Below are 24,328 nucleotides of genomic sequence, written 5' to 3' on the forward strand. Positions count from 1 at the left end.
AGGCCTTCCCTGAGAGTCTTTTGCACCCCAATCCAGTTTGGGGCAAGGAAATTCTGGTGTGTGTTTGATGGTCCCTTACCTGCAGAAGTCTTCTCATTCAATTCAGTGTTGCAAGAAGCTCTACTCAAAGGCAGAGTGGGAAGCTCTACTCAACCAAGCGGCTTTCAGCTGCTGTAATATACAGTTATTGACTCACACCTGTGTACATGAAACCCTGAGCTCCTTACCATGGGAGGGGATAAGCCGGTTCCCAGCAGCCTCTGCTCCCTGCCCCCCCTCAAAAAAAACTTCCTGGAGCATGCTGGAAGCCCAGAATCTCTCCATAAGAAGGTTTTTACCGCCTGCATCTTTAAGACTGCATAATTCTCCTGCAAGTTACTTCTTTTTAAGTCATTTGGAACTTTTTTCGTCTGTATTTTACTGCCAACAATTTGGAGGCTTGTTTGCTGTAGCTTCTGAAAACTGAGTAAAAATTTCACTTATTTGTAAAGCTAAGTGTAACTTATTCCATCCAAAGTATTTTTGTGGGGAATGTTTGTTTGAAGGTGGGTGAGGTCAGATGCAAATATAAGTTTTAATGTGCTTGGAGCAACTGCCATTGTGCTAAATCTGCTATGATAGAGTAATGAATCTCTCTCTCTCCAGCATCAGCAAGCCTCATAACCTTGTTTGCAATAATGGGTAAATACTGAGCTATCTTACAGGGTTGTTGTAAGGTAACAAATGCACCTGAAAGTGCAGCAAAATAATGACTGGTAGCCTTGCCTCCATTCCCCCCCCCCTTTCCAATAGGCAGTCAATATTTGTGTGTTTACAGAGCAAGCTCCATTTTCATTCAGTGTTTTGTTGCCCACTTTGATTCCCACCCCAAATATCATTACATTTTTGTTAACTTCCGGAGCATGCCATTGCTGCCTTGTTTCTTCATCTAACCCCATTTGGTTCTAATCCTGTCAGCACTCCTCACCTAAGTTCACTATTGTGCATATGAACACCCAAAAGCACTACGTAAGTGCAAAGTATTATAAACGGGTAAGAGCAAAGGTTTAGAGAAATGAAAAAAATTATCTCACTGCAACTCTCTCCCACCTCACGGTAATGTCAGTGAAATGAACGCTGTGATCCTATATATGTCTACTCATAGAGTTCTAGATGTACTTCTTCAAGTAGAACCTAGTTAAACTATGGGACTTGCTTCCATAAGGGAGCAGTCATGGCAACCATTTTTGATGGGTTTAAAAGAGGACTGGACAAATTCATGGAGAAGACTACTGATGACTACCATTCATGATGGTTCTTGCTCTGCCTCCATGGTCAGAGGCAAAACATGTTAAGGGTTTGTGAGAAACGGCAGCTTTGAAGAAGCAATTAGTTAGCTGGCAAGAAGCCAAGTTAACAGGAGTACATGACCAAAGTCTGCCTAGAAACTGGGAAGCCTAGCAACAGGCTGTGATTGGTTGAAGGTTCCCTGATAAGTAGTATGACACAGCAAGTCTCTGTTTGGAGTTAGTTGGTCTATGTTAGATGAGAGAGTATAGTAACTGTCATAGCTGCCAAGTATCCCGTTTTCGCCGGGAAACCCCCTTTTTTCCTACCGTTTCCCGGCGGTCTCCCGTATAGGTTTTTATCCCATTATTCTCCCTTAAATCCGCTTCTGCCGGCAGCCATTTTTCTGGTGCCGCTTTGCCCTTCTATGGGCACCAGAAAATGGCGCCGCCGGCACCGGAAGTTGCTTCTACGCATGTCCGGAAACGCGTAGACGCAACTTCCAGTGGCGCTTTGCCCTTCTATGGGCACCAGAAAATGGTGGCGCCGGAAGTCGCTTTTACGCGTTTCCGGTCATGCGTAGAAGTGACTTCCGGCGCTGGCACCGCCATTTTCTGGTGCCCATAGAAGAGCAAAGTGCCACCGGAAGTTGCGTCTACGCAACTTCTGGTGTCGCGGGCTGCCGGTCCCGGATTTTTCCATCCAGGACTTGGCAGGTATGGTAACTGTGTATATCGAAAGCTGCGCTTTACCCTGCTGTATATAATAAATGCAACTACAACTCAAGTTACTGTTCTGCAAGTTCTGTTCCTGAATCGGTATCCTGGACTGCAACGTCTCGCAAGTGGTAGCAGAGGGCTTGGTCTAGATCAGGCACCCCCAAACTGCGGCCCTCCAGATGTTTTGGGACTACAACTCCCATGATCCCTAGCTAACAGGACCAGTGGTCAGGGATGATGGGAATTGTAGTCCAAAACATCTGGAGGGCCGAAAGTTTGGGGGTGCCTGGTCTAGATCCATCAACAAAACAGTTCCTGGAAACCACAGGGAGGGAAAGTGATCTGGCACTCGGGTCCTGTTTGTGGGTATCCAAGAGGCAATTTTTGTGAACCGCCCCGAGATCTTCAGATGAAGGGTGGTATACAAATTTAATAAATCATTATCATCCTCAACTCTTTGGCCAAAGTGCGGATAGGAAGCTGAACTAGATGTGCCCATGGCCTGATCCAGCAGGCTCTTCCTATGTTCTCAGTAATCCCCACTGATTTCAAATGACTTCCCTCCCAGTTTAAGCAGCATTCCCCACACCCCCAAACTTGAAGCCAATACCACAGTTTATGTCTGGTGCAACAGAGATGCCACTTTATTTGCCAAGCAATAGGCATTCTGTATGCTTTATAACAGCCACTGAATTAGCACTTCTAGCCCGTGGAAAAGCTACAGATACTCTAGATCAAAGCGCATGCTGTGAACATCCTGGGGTCACATTTGGGCAACAATTTTGTTGACAAAGGCAACAGAGGAAGCGGGAATTCTGTTAACTAGTCCGCAACCTAGTCTTGGACCCCCTGCTGAGAATAATATTACCATATACAGAATAGCATTTATTTCTAACGGCTCCTCTTCTGAGCTCTGTACACCATATGCTGCCTTTTTGCAGCAGCAATAATAATAATGATAATAAGAATGATAATAATAAAAAATTAAAAAGAAAATACCCCAGCGGTCTCCGCGTTCAGTGCAAATCCTACAAGGTTTTCCTGAACAAATAGCAGATAGTGACCTTTTGGCCTTTGTTTTGCATGAGAATTAACATCAGTATTCAGTAGTTACTACTGTGACTAGGGACTACTGCAAATGCCAGATTCTGATTTAAAACTCTGGTGTGTGTTTTTTAAGAACCCAGAAGAAAAGGGGGTCCTTTGAAGCTCATCTGCATTACAGATCAGGCCTCTCTGAGAAAATCAACCATCCATAATTCATTACATGTTTCCTGCAGGGCTTGGAGACAGCAGCGATCCTAGCAACAGCAGAGTCATAGCAACAGCTGCAAAGCCGGCCAATCCAGCGTCATCCTTCCTTATGCAACGTAACCAATCAAGACTGGGGAGCACCAGGCTGAAATGTTGTCAGCCAACTGGTTATTCTGTCATAAGCCTAGTTTTTAAACTAATGTGTGCTATTGGAATTTTCACTAGCATGCTGAAGGGGGAAAAGGTCTGAAGCCATTTTTTTGCTGAAATGTAGAATGAAATGAAATGCAAAATTGTGGACTTGAAAAAATACTCCGTTCTTCCAAATTGTTAGCCCAGTGCATCAATTAAGTATATTTAGACTACTCCAGTGTACTATCACTTTCATATGGAGCTCATTACAATATCATCGGTCAAAATGGTTTTCATTATGATAAAACAGCGCATTTTACAGACTTTTAGGCTGCAATCCTACATCCATTTACCTGGCAGTAAGCCCTATTTAACTCTGTGGGACATAATTTTGAGGAGACACGTTTAGGATTGCATTGCCAAGCTTTCACATTTATTCTTCCATCACTGCTTGCTGAATGATTTTCAGTATTTTATAATGTCTTTATTCTTAGCTACAAAACTACAGAAATAATCATTTGGGGTGGGGTGGAAATACAAAAGGTGCCATACGTTGCTTAAGAGCTTGGTTAATTGTGACTAGTTGTTCCCTTGCATTGTGATGTCAAAACAGCTATGCTTTCGCAATCTAAAACATAACACATTAAAAATCAGAGAGATCTGCTTTTGAAATGCTTTGCTGTTTTGATTCTTTAATACAAACTGCTGCAGTAATTACAATTTTAGTGGTATTCTCCTTGGGATGCTAATAGTTTACTGAGCATCATGTGATGTGATGTCTGTCCTGAAATCACACTAGTTGAGAACAAAGAAAATAAATTGTCTATGGGCATATGGAAACAAATGGAGATCTGAAACCGTATCATCCTCACTTGAGCAGAACTTATAATTTTAAAACTGCCTGAGTCTTCGCAGACACCACTCTGCTGTATTTCATAGCTGGTAAGTATGCCGGAAAATGTTTACAAACAGGATACTGATTACCGTATTTTTCTGAGTATAAGACACCCCCAATTTTGGGGGAATCAAAATGAAGAAAATGCACTATGCACTATCCGTGTATAAGACGGCCCCTTATTTTAAACTTCAAAAATTTAGGAAGAAATATAGTCTTCTACACAGAAAAATATGGTATTATCTTTAGGAAGGTTCAATAACTTATAGTGGGGTGTTAAACCAGCACCCCTTCAAGCGGTGTTGGACCACTACTCGCCACCTGCATAAGCTAAACAAGCTATAAATAATTTAAAGGGGGGAAAACCTGGATGTACATTTCCAAAATAAGATGATGATGATGATGATGATGATGATGATGATGATGATGATGATATTTATACCCTGCCCATCTGGCTGGGTTTCGCCAGCCACTCTGGGCAGCTTCCAACAGAAAAATAAAATACAATAATTTATTAAACATTTAAAGCCTCCCTAAACAGGGCTGCCTTCAGATGTCTTCTAAAAATCTGGTAGCTGTTTTTCTCTTTGACATCTGATGGGAGGGGGTTCCACAGGGCGGACGCCACCACCGAGAAGGCCCTCTGCCTGGTTCCTTGCAACTTGGCTTCTCGCAAAGAGGGAACCGCCAGAAGGCCCTCGGTGCTGGACCTCAGTGTCTGGACAGAACGATGGGGGTGGAGACGCTCCTTCAGATAAAAAAACAAATATAATAAAACCTACATACAGCAACAGTGTTTTGTGTTGTGTAGCCTCCTATTATGTGCAAATGGCTTTAGATACCTATTAGGTCCATAAATTACCATATAGCATATAAAAATAAAAATAATAAAAATAAAAAATCCTTCCAGTAGCACCTTAGAGAGCACCTAAATTTGTCATAGGTATGAGCTTTCATGTGCATGCACACTTATTCAACACAAAAAATAGCGACAATTGGTTGTTGACCAAGGACAGCTGGACATATGAAGGGCCCCATTACCTTCAGTAGCTTAGGGCAGGCCTCCCCAAACTGCGGCCCTCCAGATGTTTTGGCCTACAACTCCCATGATCCCTAGCTAAGAGGACCAGTGGGCAGGGATGATGGGAATTGTAGTCCAAAACATCTGGAGGGCCGAAGTTTGGGGATGCCTGGCTTAGGGCCTCATCAAACCTAAATCCAGCCCTGTGCATGGTGGATGATCAGGGGCGATGGAAGCTGAAGTTCAACAACATACAGACACCACAGGTTTCCCATGCCTGGCTCCTGCATTGTCAGAAACTAGCAGTAAATGACACTGTGGAAGTGTGCACTCTTTATTAGCAAGACCATGATCTGAGCAGACTTGGTGGAGTGTCAGGCCTAATATGCACAGCAGCTCATCCCCAGTTAGTCTTGCCCCATGGATCAGTTGCCGAGACTGAAAATCCCTGCCTCCCCACAGCCACCTAAGTCCCCTCCTTTTCCTTTATCCCAAGCAATTGGAGACTGTGCGTACATGAAGCCAACCTGTCCTTTTCATGCCTCTTCTGGTTCTGGGAGACCAGAGGGGAGGGGAGCTTGCTGCAGCAGGAGGGGGAGACACCCATGCCTCTTCTCTGCCTCTTGGCCTCCCTCTCTCCTCCCCTCCTTCAGCTTCTGCCTCCGATTCTGGACTTCTCTCTGCCACAGAAGTCCCCAGCTCATTATGCCGTGTTAACTCTTCAGCTCTTGACACCTCTCCTCTTCCCAGTTTTCTCCCTGTGACCACTCATCATTGTCCCACCACCACTCCCCAGACTTTCAGCCCTCCTCCCTTGGTGGTTCCCCAGCTGGTTTCATCCACCATTCCTCTACATCCAACCCTTCCATGGCATGCACCTTCAATAGTTGTGTTGGTATAAGAAAGGAAGTGCTCTTTGTCACCTGTCCACTATAAGTACGTGGTTGCAGAGGGAGGAGAGAAAGAGATTTATTCCACCAGAAACATGTTTCTGAATTAACACATTTTTATCTTATCTAAGAAAATTGGAATAATACAACAGAGAATAAACACATGTGCTATACAATAATATAGTTATATAAATCTTGCCACAGGGCATTATCTACTATTTCATATCTTTAGGGGGGAAATGAAAAGCAATCATTCATCTTTACCTTAACATTACCACTTGAAGGAAAGATACGAGAGGTTATCTCTGGTGATGCCTTGGCCCACAGCAGAGAAATCTCAGAGAAATTCCACCTGAGTGCCTCTGTTTCTCTCCATGAGTGAAAGAAGATTTACTAAGGATGCTTCAGAATGTATTTTGGGGCCAATTGCCCCATTCTGAACTTTCCAGATGATACATAAATTGACCAAAACTGTGAAGAAAGCACAACTGGAACACACACACACGTACGTGTGTGTGTGTGTGTGTGTGTGTGTGTGTGTGTGTTTTCATCTATGCATTTTATTTAAAAAAAATCTGCTTTTCTAGTAGCGATTTTTCAGGTGCCAGAGATTAAAATAAATTACCAAGTACTTCATAATACTGCAAGCAGAATGGAAGATTCTGGATGTAATCATTCCAGGTCTGTGTAAAAATAATTGCTGGTTTGCGTAGGGATGTACATGTTTTTCAACTGTTTAGACCTCTTACAGGTCTGAGGTGTTGACATTCAAATCAAAATGTTTGTGTTACCTGGTTATGAAAGAAAACTTAAGAACTGTGGCTCTGAAAACATAATTACTATTAATAAGCTGAAATTTACATTTTATTTCTTTTCTTGGGGTGGCTCTTTTTGGCAATTGTGTATTTTGGTTGCAATTAACAGTACCGTAATGAATAGAAGGGGGTGGACTGTACACCAGGCCCATAACTATTCATTAAGCTAATCTAATGAACCCTTTGGTCTGCATAGTTAAAAATAAGAAATTGCCTCATAGGATGGTTAAGTGGTCCCATACCTTCATCCTTAACTTTGACAGCTTCAATGCAGAGCTGGGAGGCATCCTCAAACCAAAAAGCGCACAGCTCTCTAATGAGCTGGTAGAATCACACAACTTAAGCTAATGAATTTCTTATCCTCTTAGACTGATTTTTTTTAAAAAAAGTTTTCTGGGAGAAGTCAAAAGATCTCAGCATTTTTAAAGTGGATTTGTACTTTCCATTCCAGAGAAGAAGAAAAGAATCTCAACAGTGGATAAAACTCACAGCATAATTCTGAACAAACAATTGTGTGACAATAACTTAACTAAAACATGATTAGTGTGGGGGGAAAGGCCTCTATTGTGATTTGTTCAAGACTCCATGCAATGCACAGACAGAAATACCCACCATGGCACTCAAAATATGTGAGTTCATTGCAGTGTAAAATGCCTACCGATTCTGCATTTCGTAATATTGTTTTGCAAGCACAGACACACACACTTCCCTGAACTGTATGTAGCTTTAAGAGCCGCTGTTCATAGGGCCAGAAGACTTTACAGTCCTGAAGACTTATAATGATCTATGAAGACTTGTGACGTATTTTCTGTTATCTACTTACTTAGTAAAGGGTAAAGGGACCCCTGACCATTAGGTCCAGTCGTGACCGACTCTGGGGTTGCGCGCTCATCTCGCATTATTGGCCGTGGGAGCCGGCGTACAGCTTCCAGGTCATGTGGCCAGCATGACAAAGCCACTTCAGGCAAACCAGAGCAGCACATGGAAACGCCGTTTACCTTCCCGCTGTAGCGGTTCCTATTTATCTACTTGCATTTTGACGTGCTTTCGAACTGCTAGGTTGGCAGGAGCTGGGACCAAGCAACGGGAGCTCACCCCGTCACAGGGATTCGAACCGCCAACCTTCTGATCAGCAAGCCCTAGGCTTAGTGGTTTAACCACAGCGCCACCTGGGTCCCTATCTACTTACTTATAGGTATTCAAACTGAGCATGGGGAACAAGCCAGCTACTGAACTGAAAATCATTAGCAAATTTGACGCTATGGAATTTGGACTCAATAGGGGCAGCTTAATTGCTCCTCTCTATGGGTGTTTACACTACCGGTCTTGCTGTGCCTACTTACCACCATGTTGCACTATTCACATACATTTACGAGGGCTCCTTCTTTGAATTGACATTACCATCCATTCTGCTGAACAGGTGCACAGCCTCGATGCCTCCGTTCTGCACTTTGTTCTCCATATTCAATCCATTCCCAGGTTATGTTGCTTTGCAGTATTGTAAAACTATAGCACTTCTCTCCCTCCCTCTCCAACCTTGATCATCACTCGCTTCAACTACTGCCATCTTCTGATCTCCGATATTCTACTGCCGCCTCATGTCTATCTAGCACTCACCTGCATAAATCATTCACCTGACACAATGCCCCTTCTACAAATCCCTACTTTATAGCCAGCCCCAGATACAGCACAAGCTCTATGTTCTGACCTTCAAAGTCCTCCATGGGCCTTCTTATTTGGAGAAGACAAACCATGGTTTATCATGCATGAGTGTATTACTTCCACTTTGCTCCAGTTCATGCTAGGAGGAAGCAAACTATGGTCTTAGCATTCTTTCCGAACTAGGGACTATGGTTTGTTTCACTCTTATTAACTACGGTCAGTAAACGAAGACCAAACCTTGGCTACAGATCATGGTTTGCTGGCATGAAACAAACTATGATCCCTGATTTGGACAGAACGCTAAGCTAGGGGCCATGATCTGTTTCCTCCCACTGCCAAGTAGGAAGCAGCAAAGCAGTTCAATCTGGTACATTCATGGCAAACCATTAACTGTGGTTTACCATGGTGTGTCAACTAGGTCAGTCAGTCAACATATGCAGTGAAGGTGAGAAAAGGGTCAAAATATTCTTTTATAATACTACAATTAGCCAAATCCATACAGGCAACTCCCTGTTTGCACAGGGGTTGTGTTTGGGGTCATTGTGCACCTGCAAGAAATTGCAGGCTTTTTCAATGGATGTTCCGATTATATGCCCCCCCATTCTGCCTCTTTTTGTGATGTTTTTGGGTCACTTATGGGTTCGGTGTGATACACATGTGTGCATCGTGGACTTTCTGGACGTGCCTAAAATGGTTGCTGTGTTATACCATATTAATTTCTCTGTAGATATAGTTCTGTAGATCAAAAATAAACAGGAATCAAGCTGTTATACTATGAAATGTGACTGATTCCCCTGCTCTCGTTCTAGTCAAGCAGAACATTTCTTTTGACCATTGCAGTCAGGCCAAATACCATATATTTTAACCTATTTGCCACCACAATCTCTCTCCACAGCCCAACGTAGACTGCCTTGGTCGCTTCTGTCAAAATGAGGACAGGCTTCACGGAAAGAACAAAGGCCTCTCTCCCTTTTAGTCATTGTGCCCTTCCGAAAAAAAGAGAGAAGGGGCCCTCCTCAGGTAATTAATGCCCTGTGATTAGTTCCTCTCTCTCTATTTATTCAGGAGTGGGGAGAGAGGCCCAAGAGATCTCTTCACATATATGTGTGTGGAAGAGGGAAGGGGGACAGGTCAAGAAGGAGCAGCCTCAGAGGCGGCCATGGCATTGACAGAGCCTGTCCATTCTCTTTGGTAAGGAGGGGATCAGAGGAAATAAGCCTTCCTTCCCTCCTTCTGGAGAGGAATCCAGACTGGGAAATAATGGCTGGCCCGTACTCAAGACATTCCTAAGAAATCAAGGAATACCAGCGTCTTTTCCTTCGTTTCTTCCCTTTATATATGAAGGCCAAGAGGAGGGGGAAACAGTTAGGCAATTATTGTTTCTGAACGGAGGGGTGCTCCGAAATGGGAAGACTTTTGATGATGGTGATGATGAGTCTTCCTTCATAGGAAGTTGTTTGGTTTTCCTTTTTTAAAAAAACAACAACATTCATGCCAAGGCAAGGGAAGACAGAAAATTTTCTTCGTGGGACAGCATGAGACTCACAGGTTTGCTGAATGGAAAGCAAAGAAAATTGGGGGGTGGGAGAGAGAGAGAGAGAAGACATAGCCCCATAACAACTCCCTTTGTAAGACACAGAAAAGGCCAAGCCATCCATTTGAAGAAGTGAAGGAGGGGGGCTGGCTATGAATGTGTTGTTTAGAATGGAAGACATCAGAGGGACATAAAAAGGAATGTGGCTTCTCCGTTCTCAGATGAACATTGCCCAGTCTGTATTTATTGAACCTACTGAACCTATTTTTGTTTAACAAGGCTTGCTCCGAGGTGTGACCCAGTCGTTCATGGGGCATTAATTGTACATCTGTAACGATATGTTTTATTGTTTTCAGAACTTGCCTTTTTATTTTTGGCATTTTCTCTCATGTTTGTCTTGTTGCATAACTGTTTCAATAGCTGCAGGTTTGCAATAACAGCAAAACAAAACACTAATATTGCAACAAACACACACACAAAGAAAGAAAGAGAGAGGGAGGAAGAGAAAGACCATCATCATCATCACTTCCCACTCAGAGTGAGTTAAAGGAATGACCTTTGGTTCGCTCCTCTATGGGGAGTCTGAGAAAATGACCCCTGACCTTTAGCTCAATGGGAGCTCAGGAGAGGTCAGGAGGAATAACTCTCACCGCAATCTCTCTCTCCACAGGAGTTTGAAGGGGGGAGGGCCTCAAGAACTGAGGCGTATGTGATCAGCAAAACTTCGCAGCATTTCTGAAGATTTAAAAAAGCAGGCAGAGGGGGGAGGTGAGGTGATATGTTTAGCTACAGTCCCTTGGGGTGGGGTGGGGGAAATACCTACCATTGAGAAGCAAGTAAACCCATTTCAAGCAAGAATATACCTCGACTCTTTGAGTTGCAAATCAGGAAAAATACAAGCAGGAGTGGGGGGCGGGGAGAGAGACCCAGGATGTAGTTCAAAATCAGGGTGTTCCCCTCTGAAGAGATGCAATCAAGGCTTCCAGCCATCAGGCACAATAGTTTTGCTGAAAGGAAGCAGCTCGGAATTAAGCAGAGTGCTTTTTTTGTTTTAATGAGGTGATCTTTCCCCCACAATTACAAAATGCCTTTGCTGAATGCAGCATCAACTAAAGGGGGGAAACCTGGATTGTTTGATGGGGAATTATCATCAAGGGCATATGAATTAAAACTTCAAATCTCCACTGTTTCTTTCTTTGTCTCCCAAGTGTCCATACAGAAATCAACTGGCAATACTGGCTAGATGCTCAAGAATGATTTTTTTCCCAACAGCAGCAAAAAGACTACAGAATATACCGCACTCCAGATCTTTCTCAATCAAGCCACACAGCTGTAAAGGTTCCTGTCTTTATAGGCAAGGCTATTATTTAACAGAAACGATACCTTGCTTTCAGCAATGGTTTGATGTCTCTGCCCATTAAGTCATAACCATGGCAGCTAAAGCAGAGGAAAAGGCTCTTTAACCTCTTTCTTGCACATGGGCTCTTGCTATATGTTTGCAACATCATGCTAAACCATGCAGCAGGAGGCTCCAGACTCAAACTCTTTCCTATCACCACACAGATTATCTTCCTGGTTTCCGTTAACCATAGTTGCTGGCTTAGATGACAAGGCAAACTTCAGTTAACACTAACCATGGTTAGTTTCACAAGCCGGCTACATAACTCACGCTTTGAAGCTGGCTTGTTTGAAACAAACCATAGAGAATGTTGCCCATGGTTCGCCATCCCAGACAACATGGCGCCAAACATACACAAGCCTTCTGGAGGTGCCCTGATGCTATTCAGAACCCCAGGATAGCTGGGTTCCCACCCCAGACCTTTCTCCAACTCAGTGAGAGTAACAAAGCATAAAGAAATGGAGAAGGCACAAACCCATCCCTTAAGTCAGTGCTTGTAACCTTGGGAAACCTAATCCTCTTCAAGGCAGGCTAAACCCTTCTCCTCCTGGACTCCTACCACTAACCGCCAGTCCAAAGAGTGGCACTGCTTATCAACAATAAGAACAATCTTCCTTCTCCTTCTCCTTCTCCTCCCAGTGTTGTTGCCCTTGTAGAACTCAGCAGGGAAGATGACAGGGGCAAAGCTGGAATTAATAGACTCCACCTCTCATTAGCTCTGGCCCCACCTGCTCCAAGGTCACCAGCCACTACTGGACAATGTCAAACAACATGAAGATTGTGAGAAGATGGAAAAACAGTTGTTGTTTAGCCTTAACCGGACCAGGCTGTGCTGAGCAAAACACAGATTTAAGGTTGCACCAAGGGCTACTGAGGTGGAGAAATTGCAATGGATGCTCCCCTACCAATAAATAAATGCATACATAAATAAGAAAGTCAACCGTTATTTGGATCAGATCTGTCTCTTGCGAAGCAGAACACCTGGATCCCTCGTGAAGCAAACAGCAGACATAAACGAAAGGAAACATGGTGGCCCTTATATAAGTAATGCTGAAGGATAATTTTATGTGGCACAGGAGTGGGGTTTTTTCCTAATGGAATAACCCCTCTACTGATGATGACTTTCTTTTGGATATTCAAAATTGACTGACAGTTGCAGAGAATAGTGGGGAAAGGAGATTTGTCCTTCTCTTCATCTTTTGTTTCTCTTCCTTTTATTTTCTTCTTTCCCTCCATCTTCCCCCATCTGGACTCATAATTAGCATTTGATTTCCACAATTCCCCGCAATCTTGCATGTTCTTTTCTGAAACAGCATGTGTTCTATCTTCATGGGAAATCAAAGTGGCACCATGTTTACATTTCAGCAATGTGTGTCACAGAAATTAATTTAGCCATACGTGCACAAAGACACCTTTGAAACTGGAGGGGGGAAGGGGGGAGAGGAAAACATTAAAAGGAAGTGCCTAGCTGAGCACTATCAACATAGCGGGGATAGACAAAGGAGAGTGGTGAGCGTATCTGGCAAACAAAAATGCACAAAGAGTTCAGGCTGCCTTGTTCTATAGTGCAGGGCCTCTCTTCTATTTCTAAATCAGGGGTGTTGGGGAGCCTTTCTTAGTCTGGGGGCCACATTCCCTTCTGGGGGCCAAATGTCAGTTGAGGGCAGGGCCATAAGCAAAAGTAAACAGAGCTATAAATATGAAACTTACCTTTGCACAACAGGCTTGTTCCTTCACACTCACACATCCGTCCCTGCAGGAAAACAAAGAGGTATAATCAGAGATCAGGGACACATTCCAGTAAATACACTTTAAGAGGGTGCAAAGCAATGTTGTGAGGCTCAGGAAGTTGTCTGGAAAGCAGCCTGAGGGCCAAGTAGGGAGGCCTGGAGGCCTGCATTTGCTCACCACCGACCCCCAGCCTGAGGTCCCCCATCTAAATGAACTCATTAAGAGCATAACCTAGAAATCTGTAGTTCAAATCTCAGCCTAGCCACGAACTGGGTGCCTTTGTAAGCTAGCATTTGTCCATGTGCACTATACATTGAAAGCACATTTGAAGCACATTTTATTCTCAAAGAATTCTGGGCACTGCAATCTGTCAAGGGTTGCTGAAAATTGTAACTCTATGGAGGGGCAAACTAAAGTGCCCAGGATCCTTTGAGAGAAATACAGTGGTACCTCGGTTTATGAACACAATTGGTTCCGGAAGTCTGTTCATAAACTGAAGCGTTCATAAACTGAAGTGAACTTTCCCATTGAAAGTAATGGAAAGTGGATTAATCTGTTCCAGATGGTCCGCGGAGTACTTAAAACTCAAGTGTTCATAAACTGAAGCGAACTTTCCCATTGAAAGTAATGGAAAGTGGATTAATCCGTTCCAGACGGGTCCGCGGAATACTCAACCTGAAGCGTACTTAACCCGAAGCATGGGTGTAATTGGTTCCGGAAGTCTGTTCATAAACTGAAGCGGACTTTCCCATTGAAAGTAATGGAAAGTGAATTAATCCATTCCAGATGGGTCCGCGGCATTCGTAAACTGAAAATTCGTAAACCGAGGTGTTCATAAACCAAGGTTCTACTGTAATGTGCTTTGAAAGTGCTTTAAAGGTATAGTGTGTACGCAGCCTCCGTTACAGAACGGCATGGCCAGGGCGCTCAAATTTCAGCAACACCCTGGACAACGCTAAAATTAGGTGCTCACACACTCCTCTCGTGGCTCCATTCTACACTGTTGTTGCAGTGTCCCCAATGTGGCCGAACGGGTCACACTACCCTAAAACCACCTCTGGCATGGCCATGGTGATACCTAACTTTGTATACATACACACACATACACACATCTACCCGCACACAGTGCAATGGGGGTGAAGGGGTGGGCCATTTGAGTCTAGCTCTGCAGACCTACTTTGAGGCTTTGCAGACCTAGGCCCAGACTTACCGTATTTAAAATGATGGGCGGTTAGTTTGGGTTATTTATTTTTGATTTTATTTATTTTTGATTTTTTGGCCTCTTTGATACACTTCTCAGGTACCCACTTACATTCCCAAGCACTGCAAAAAGGCTTATTCTAATCACATGGACCATGATCATGATAATACTTTTTTATAAAATAAAAATCTCTTGGTCATTAAGAAGCATTCATACTACTTTAATAAAGGAAATTCTGACATTGGAGTTCCCAATTGTATACTAAAAAAATGTAATCCCTTTCTGCCTGGTGGAGTCCTTGCGACACATCTACAAATTGCAATTGTCTTATAGGTTTAAGGAAACTTCTTTTATACCTTTGAAATACAGAGAGGGAGAATTTAAGGGTTTCCTGTCAATTAAACAGCCTGTTGCCTAATTAAAAAACAACATCCCAAGATAATGAATACTCCTAGGAAGTTCAGCACCAACTGAACAAGAATAGTGCTAATATGTTCCTGAGTGTTTTGTTTAGTGCATATAAATTATAAATTATAACAGATATCAAGAACATGATGGGGACCAAAGAACAGAATATGTGGAAAGACGTTATTCAAAAGTAGGAAATATATTCTTCATTGAGATAACTACCCTATCTTTTTTTCTGCCTCTGCAAAATAAGAAAACAATTCCATCTATCTACTCCTGCCCTAAGCACCCCAACACACATACCTTGTTCTAAAAAAAATTCCACACACACCCCTGCCCAACAGAGTCCATACCCTTCAAGGAAAACTTATGTAACAAGATAAGTCTGGGATAGCTCACTCAGTAGTGCATGAGACTCTTAATCTCAGGGCCGTGAGTTTGAGCCCCATGTTAGGCAAAATATTCCTGCATTGCATGGGGTTGGACTAGATCAGGCATCCCCAAACTGCGGCCCTCCAGATGTTTTGGCCTGCAACTCCCATGATCCCTAGCTAACAGGACCAGTGCTCAGGGATGATGGGAATTGTAGTCCAAAACATCTGGAGGGCCGAAGTTTGGGGATGCCTGGACTAGATGATCTTCGTGGTCTCTTCCAACTCTACAATTCTGTGATTCGAAGATGTACTTGAAATAACCAAGTATTCCTTAGGACAGGGTGGGGAACCTTTTCCCTTCTGCAGCTTCTAATATTAATCCATGGTCGGAACTACTACCTACATTGCATGATTCCTTCAAAATCCCCAAATGTGAGCATTGGAGAACTTCCAGCTTTATATATAGAGAGAGATGGGGGGGGGGAATGTATTTAAGGTGAATGTACCAGGTCAGTACCTGGCAATATCGCAGAAACCAGAACAAAGCCAAGAAGGATTCCACTTGTAAGAGAGCAGGCTTTGATGATAGACATTGCCCTTTGCTCCTCCTTATAAGAAGGAGGGACATTATTTTGAGAGGGAACATAGCTCAGCAGCAGAGCACTTATTTGCACCCAGAAGTCCCCAGGTTCAACCCCCTGTGTGTGGTGGTGGTTTTCAAAATAATAAAATAGTGGGAAATGGAAAAGAACTTTCTCTTGTCTGAGATCCTGAGGCAGCCGAGGTAGATGACAGCAGACTCAGTGAGCAAACCATCCGATGTGGTCTAAAAGCAACTTCATAGAATAAATTACTCCCCATCATGTGGCTTATATAACTTGATTTATAAGAGGTATCTAATTTACCCTAACACAGAGTTGCATTCAACGTTGGTCATACTCAGACATGGGTGTAGCCAGGGCAGCTCCTCCCCCCCCCAAAAAAATCAAATAAATAAATCTTAACCAAAAGTAGAAATAATCAGAATATTTGAAATTGAAATGCTTGGGTGATGTTGTGGTGTATTCAAGGAAAGCAACCAGCAGCTCGGTTCTGGAACAGGGTAGGTGGGAGTCCTGCCCTCCTAACATACTGGTTACGATCATGTACTCAGAGTAGACCCACTGAAATCAATGAATACGACTAGGTTAATTTCAATGGGTCTACTCCGAGTATAACTTAGTTGGGTACAACCTACACATTTTTTATCATTTAGTAAAGCAACAATAGTGTACTTCCCATTCCAATGTATCATGCCACAGTTCTGCGAGCCCTGTAATACAGCTATTAAATAAAATTAAACTATTCTTCAAATACCGTAACGCTATTCAAACCCTCAGTGTGCTAGTGATCCGTCTACTGGGAGCAGATGAATTTTGAAGCCCAGAGAACGAACAATAAAAACCACCTATTTTAGGGTGATGTAAAAATGCATATCAATTTTGGGTTAAGTTTCTTCTTCTTCTTCTTCCTCCTCCTCTTCTGGCTTGCTTGGAGCCATTATGGCTTAAGGAGATCAATTCAGCTTTGGGGATGCATCGCTTTCTAATTTCCAGAAACACATTTTATTTATCTGAAAGACCATATGGCTTATCGGGTAACTGTGTATACAGTATAGCTACAACAAATCCACAAGGAAGATAATATTTACCTAATAGACCATAACAGCACAGAATAACACAATATGGCCCCCTATTTGATTGTGCATTTCGGTACGAGCACATCCTGACCATTTACAGAGCAAGCTATCACCCTGGTCAATCCATATTTAAGCAATTCAATTCAAAGTGGATTTCCAACAACAGAGAGATTAGAGGCATCCCTCGGATGCATTATGGCTCATGTAGTAATTTGGAAAATACTTTGTACATCACTGATAATTGACTCCAAAGGAGCTGTTAGGCTTTTATCAGTTAAACACATCCTTTTGATATGCAGGGTAAATTTGAAAAGCAAAATATTTGCTGAATAATTTACCACACCAGACTAAGTGCAACATAGGCATGTAAGGGGGCTGGGGTAGGCTTTATAGTGCGTTATATTGTTATGAGTTTGTGGGTGCCTGGCACCTACCGGTATAATCCGAGGAAGTGTTAAAATATAAGCCAGGCCAGCTCCCTGCATTGAGGAAATCGCCTGGGTGATGGGCCATTAAGAGAGCAAAGAAAAGGGGGCTCTGGGCCAGACTGGAAATGGAGTGGAGTCCCTCCTCCAGTATTTAGATAGTTGGTAGGACAAAACCTGGGATGGAGAGCAGAGGCTGTGATGCAACCTAGATAAAAGGCTGCACACTGGAAAGTCAGAGAGGCAGAGCATGATGTTTGATTTCTGTTTGAATCCAAAGCTGCAATCATGAAAGAAACAAGACCCACTCGGGGCGTTAATGCTGTGAACCTCTCCATCATAGGCTCAGGTTGTATATATATGTAAATACACCATACATCACAAAGACACTGCAGTCTCCCCTGTGCCCTATTCCCAAAAGGAAACATGAACCCTGCATAAGCCCCTGGGACTCCTGAAATCACACACCATTCAGAGACTGGGCTGGGGTGCGACAATATTTTGCCAACAGGGAAGGGATTGAGGAGGCGGTGAAGGGGAAGAATCCCATCCCACAGCTTGACACAGGGGTCAGCAAACTTTTTCAGCAGGGGGCTGGTCCACTGTCCCTCAGACCTTGGGGGGGGGGGCAGATTATATATTTTGGAAAGAAGAAAAAAATGAACAAAAAATGAACGAATTCCTATGCCCCACAAATAACCCAGAGATGCATTTGAAATAAAAGCACACATTCTACTCATGTCAAAACACCAGGCAGGCCCCACAAATAACCCAGAGGTGCATTTGAAATAAAAAGGGCACATTCTACTCATGTCAAAACATGCTGATTCCCAGACCGTCCGTGGGCCAGATTTAGTAGGCGATTGGGCCGGATCCGGCCCCCGGGCCTTAGTTTGCCTACCCATGGCTTATTCAGTGCAAAAGTTAATAATGCAGGTTATGTCAGTCTTGCATCAAGCACCCTCCATGAGGAAGTAGCACAGGTTTAAAGCACATTAATTGAGTTGCTCGGCTTTGCTCATATAGTCTGCTACCAGACGCAGAAACTGCCATCCTAATGATTTCTATTTACTGTCCCTTCATTTTCCCTCCACACACCGGTCCACTTCTGCCACCAGTAGGACCCGTGTGCTTTAGGAAACAAAGGGGTCCAATTGTGAATTGAGTTCTGCTTCCCCCCTCCCTCCTCCCTCCATATCCCCCCCTGCCACTGAGAGAACAGGGAGGAAGGGGTTATGGGGATCTGCATCCCCCAACTCTTTCATAATCATATTAATAAACCTAAAAAAAAAAGGAAAGAAAGAAAGAAAAGAGAAAAAAAAACAAAGAAAAACAAAAGGAAAATTGGGAAGAATTCAAACTTCCCAGTTCTTATTATTTTAACATCTTAATTGCGACTCCCTCGGTAGTCTTCCTCATGGTTTTCCTAACAAATTCTGTTTACTTGTGGCGAATTTTCCAACTCAGTTTCAAATCTTAATCTTATAATATTAACTCAATCCTCCTCCTTTTTCATGCTGCCCTCCCACAGGTCCCCTCCTGCCACAAGAGGTGCCTGCAGAGCACAGCATTTCCAAGGTTCCATTTCCTCCTCACCCATCTGAGCACCCCCTGCCACTGAGTGCCTCAGAGTAAGGAGAGGGGGGTAGGCAGCTTTCTGCCTAAACACCTCACTTAACCTACAATAATTTACAGTAACTTAAAAATTCTTTCCAAACCATTCTTAGACTCCCTTAAGGAAACATAACTTTTTTCCCTTTCTTTTTTACATTCCATCTCCTCTCCCTAAGTCTTTTCCCCCCAATTGGTTCAGCATTTCCATTGTCATGCCAAGATTTCGAAGACCGTCATTCAGAAACCAAAACAATACCTTTTAACTAAAGTTTTTACCCCACACCCATTCTTTCCCAAATCCATCTCCAGGCCTTTGCCCCCCCCCTGCCCCTGTCCTTCCCATCCCACAAAAACCCCACTCCACATTTTAACCCCTCCAGGATCTTCAATTCCATTAGACTTTAAGTCCCTTTGTCTCTCATCTTCTTGTTCTGCTTGTTTTTCTTCCTTTTGGAAGTCATATTTTGCTTCATCCCAAACAAATTTGTCATAGTCCAAGTCCTCTTCAAGTTGTTTCTCCTCACACACAGTCTCAGAGTCAGCAGTCTCCAAATTTAAATTATCCTCTAAGTCCTGGACTTGGACTTCAATCTCAACTGGTGGTAGGTTGGGATGTTGCCGTTCCTTGTAAAAATCTTCCCATGACAGCAAGTAGCTCAGCACAGTCTCCTGGAAGGCTCGAGACAGCTTTGTTTTCATACCTCTCGTAACCGCAGATAAACAGGGGGTAGGGAACAATGGGTACTGGAAAATTCCTTTCTCAGACGATCGACTCCATTTTGGCTGTTCTTTTTCTTAATTCTTAACTCAGTCCCAAATCCATTCTTACTTCCAATTTAAATAGTTCTTTCACATTTTCAAACAGTTTTTCCTGTTCACAGCAGTGCAATCAATCCACCCAGTCTTTTGACAGTTTGACAGCTTTTGACAGCTGTCAAAACACTTTTCCCCTTAATGCCGCTGTACCTCAAGGGGTGCCGGACTCAGGGGCTGAGATGGTTCCAAAAAGTCTTTTTTTCCCTCTCGGGTCCACAGTTTCAAATTCTTTCGTTATTCGGCTTAGGATTTTTTTTTCCAAACGCCTCCCAGTTTCCCATTAGGAAGAGACCGGCTTCCGTTTCTTTAGAGTCTCTCCTATTTTCCAATCAGCAAATTTAGGATTCAGATCGTAGTTCCACTTACTTCTTTAGGGATCTTTAGTTTCAAATCGGAAGAATCCGCCGCTTGCCGGGTCAGGACTCGGAGCTTCGCTTCCCGGAGGTAAGATGTGGCCCAAAATGGCTCCCGCGGTTCAACCCCGCCGGCTCACGATCGCTCTATTGAGCTCTCGGGCGGCGGGGGATCCGCCAAACGGAGCAGCCGCTGGGCGCCTAAGTCATCGGAACTCTCGATCCGATGCTTTTACGGGGAGTCCGCTCGCTCTGCGGACTTCCCCCCCCCCTCCGAGAAGCCAGGGACCTCGGCGCGCGAAGTCCCTGCGTCCTTCTCACCGCCGCGACGGACCGGAAGTCTCTCTTGTCCTCAGCATTGCTAACATCTCATGACAGCTCAGAAACCAAATTCGGGTTTGGGCAATGTTTCCAGTTAGCTGGGCAGTAGCACTGGCCATTGCACTCCAGCCCTAAAAATGGAGATCAGGAACCCGGTTTTCTCCCAGGTTCCCAAGCACTTAGCAGCAAGAGCCCTGTGCGTGCCCTGCTGTATGCACAGAACCTCGTATCAGAACTTTAAATGAATAGGGATAGATTATGGCTGCTGCCACAATCCCGCTCCTCTTCAATGCATGCACGTACATTTGTGTGATGGAAGTTTGAACCAGGAACCCCTTAGCTCACACCTCCAGTTTGCTCTGGTCCATGGGGTCATGAAGAGTCGGACATGATTAAACGACGAAACAACAACTACTACTACACTAGTTGCCATAGCAGTGTTGACCAAAGATTTTCTAGCGAACATTCCCCAAGTCAAATAAGAGGCAGTATCTCTCTAGTGCAGGCATCCCCAAACTTCGGCCCTCCAGATGTTTTGGACAACAATTCCCATCTTCCCCAACCACTGGTCCTGTTAGCTAGGGATCATGGGAGTTGTAGGCCAAAACATCTGGAGGGCCACAGTTTGGGGGTGCCTGCTCTGGTGCATGCTTCATGGTATATCTGCAGCAAGTCACACACACACACACACACACACACACACACCTATCCCCTAGGCCTGGGGGAGGGGGTGTCCTCCTACTCCTGCTTAGGCATGCTGCAAATTCCCAGGATACCTGCTACTTGGGGCAACAATGCCACCAACAGGCTACCAACACTCTACTTATCCTCTTAGAGATTTCCATATCCAAATAGTTGCTTTACAGCAGGTGTGAGGAACTTTTGGCCCTCCAGATGTTGCTGAGCTACAACTCCCATCATCCCCGGCCATTGGGCATGCTTTCTGGGCCTGATGGGAGTTGTAGTTCTGCAACATCTGGAGGGCCAAAAATCCTCTCCCCGGGCCTTCCTTAGAGCACTTAAATGCAATTGAAAAATTCAAGGTCAGAACAGTACAACTGTGAGTAGCTTGATCCAATAAACAGTATGCTCCTATATGCATTCAAATGTCAATACAAGGCCACATACTACTGTTATGAGGTCATTATTATTTTTTAAAAAATGATGGAGTCAAGACTGCTGTGCAACTGAACCAACATTTTTGCACAGCAAGCTTGGAGAAAGTTGGTCTAAAGCAAGCTATGATTCTCTTTCTTCCAAGCCCACTCCCCCGCAAAAAAAAAAAAAACAGGGTAAAAAGGAGGACAAAATGGGCCTTCTCTTAGCACAGACTTCAGTTCAAGGGGGGGAAAAGCACCTGAGCTCTCAAGCATTAGATAGGCCAAATGCAACTGGCAAGCACCGTTAGCAAACTTTCAAATAAGGACGATGTTTCCAGGTTCAAGGAACAGAAAACAGAGGAATGCAATTGTTGCTTGCATCATGTATGAGCTCACTGACAAACAAAAAATAAAGCTGCATTGAAGCTGTAAGAAACAAAATCTAAAACATCAGAGCACAGCCATAGCTACAGAGGGGTGGGTCTAGCCGGGTTTCTCGCCCTGGGTGAAGCCTCCAGAGGGCAGCTACTGAGGCACCAGCCTATGTGTGTCTGTATGCAAGTGCATGTGGGAGTATGCCAAACTGGGTCTTTGACCCGGGTGAAATAAAGCTTAGTTTCACCCTTGCACAGAGTTGGGCAATGCCTTGCTTAGGATCAAGCACGAAGTTCCAAAACCGTGAGCCAGCATTCAAGTTCTCCAGAATTCTTCATCAGGCTGCATGTTAAGTAACGCAAGGGGGAAGGAGAAAGCGGGGCATTCAAGAAAGAACCATATATATATATATATATATATATATATATATATATATATATATATATAAAATGGATTGAAGTTGTCATAAGATGCAGACCGTATAGTAATAGTAATAATAATAATAATAATAATAATAATAATAATAATAATACAGTTATTTATACTACTCTGGGCGGCTTCCAACAAAATATTAAAATACAGTAGTCCATCAAACATTAAAAGATTCCCTAAACAGGGCTGCCTTCAGATGTCTTCTAAAAGTTTGGTAATTGTTTCTCTCTTTGACATCTGGTGGGAGGGCGTTCCACAGGGTGGGTGTCACTACTGAGAAGGCCCCCTGCCTGGTTCCCTGTAACTTGGCTTCTCGCAGTGAGGAAACCGCCAGAAGGCCCTCGGCGCTGGACCTCAGTGTCCGGGCAGAACGATGGGGGTAGAGACGCTCCTTCAGGTATACTGGGCCAGGGCCGTTTAGGGCTTTAAAGGTCAGCACCAACACTTTGAATTGTGCTCGGAAATGTACTGGGAGCCAATGTAGGTCTTTCAAGACCAGTGTTATGTGGTCTCGGCGGCCGCTCCCAGTCACCAGTCTAGCTGCCGCATTCAGGATTAGTTGTAGTTTCCGGGTCACCTTCAAAGGTAGCCCCACATAGAGCGCATTGCAGTAGCCCAAGCAGGAGTCCAGCAGTATGGAAACAAAGTTTGCTCCATCATTCAGTCCACCCCAATTTTGAAGTATTTGTGGATTAATGGATCAGCGATTTTTCTAGGGAATGATCCATTGTTGTTACTAGCATTCCAAGAAAAGAGGTGAATCAAAATCTTCTGATTTTACTATAATTATTTGGCTTCCTTTTTTCCACCTTCAGCCTCCAACCTGCCCCTTGAATATGCAAAACGAAAGCATGAGATTGAAGGGAGTTTGGGAGCCATTGTCCTGGGATATCAGAAGCAGCAAAAATGTGCTTCAGCTGCCCTTGCTTTAAGACAGCATTTCTCCACCCTGGTAGGAAACATGACCAGGCATAATTAGCTAGGGCTCATAGGGCTCTTTAAAGATGAAAAGTACTTGTTAGTTTTTTTAATGTCTGAATTTCCTCACTTTGGTTTTAATTGGCTTGGTTCATAACCTTCAATGTTCTTTCCCTCTATTTTTGCGTGCACCTTAATTCTTCGTAGGCGAAATGAAAATGCGTAATATAAAGCCCCATGAATAACAAAACCCAGCACTCCAGCCTAGTGGTGTTTAATTAAAGTTGCTTGCCCACTCCTGCTTCGGTGATGCTTCTAGTTGCTCCCACTCACAGCTGCAACTCAAAAGAAAGCAACTTTAAAGGAAAGAGGGAGGTGGAAAGAATATGTAGTCCTGTGTTTCTGGACTGAGGAGGATGGCTAAATGTGCAAAGGCCTGTACTTCTGGATTTCTGTGCTGAATTAAAACACATATAGGGGACCTATACTAAATTTTCTTGTTATGCTCATACAGGGACACGGGTGGCGCTGTCGTCTAAACCACTAAGGCTTGCAGATCGGAAGGTTTGTGGTTTGAATCCCCGTGATAGAGTGAGCTCCCATTGCTCTGTCCCAGCTTCTGCCAACCTAGCAATTCGAAAGCATGCCATTGCAAGTAGATAAATAGGTACCGCTGCAGTGGGAAGGTAAATGGCGTTTCCATGCACTCTGGCTTATGTCACAGTGTTCCGTTGTGCCAGAAGCGCTTTAGTCATGAACCGGAAAGCTGTCTGCAAACAGAGGCCAGCTCCCTCAGCCTGAAACAAGATGAGTGCCATACCCCATGGGCACCTTTGACTGGACTTAACCATCCAGGGGTCCTTTACCTTTACCTTTTTTTACATTAGGGATTGGCAAATCTGTCAATTCTGGTTTCTTGTTTTTTCAGTCTTAAGTTCAGCTCTCTACATTTTCACATAAAACTTTGGGTTTTTTTAAAAAAAGTTCTCATGAAT

General features: G+C 43.8%; 1 long non-coding RNA gene across 1 annotated transcript in view; it reads right to left on the minus strand.

The window, feature by feature from the left end:
* LOC132592868 (uncharacterized) overlaps positions 1-13,338 on the minus strand; it is a 110,267-nt gene extending 96,929 nt beyond the window's left edge. The window contains exon 1 of the long non-coding RNA XR_009558424.1: positions 13,298-13,338. This is a non-coding gene — a long non-coding RNA (uncharacterized LOC132592868). The remainder of the gene's footprint in view (positions 1-13,297) is intronic.
* Positions 13,339-24,328: the final 10,990 nt, after the last annotated feature.

Source organism: Zootoca vivipara, chromosome 12, assembly GCF_963506605.1.
Source record: "Zootoca vivipara chromosome 12, rZooViv1.1, whole genome shotgun sequence".
NCBI lineage: Eukaryota > Metazoa > Chordata > Lepidosauria > Squamata > Lacertidae > Zootoca > Zootoca vivipara.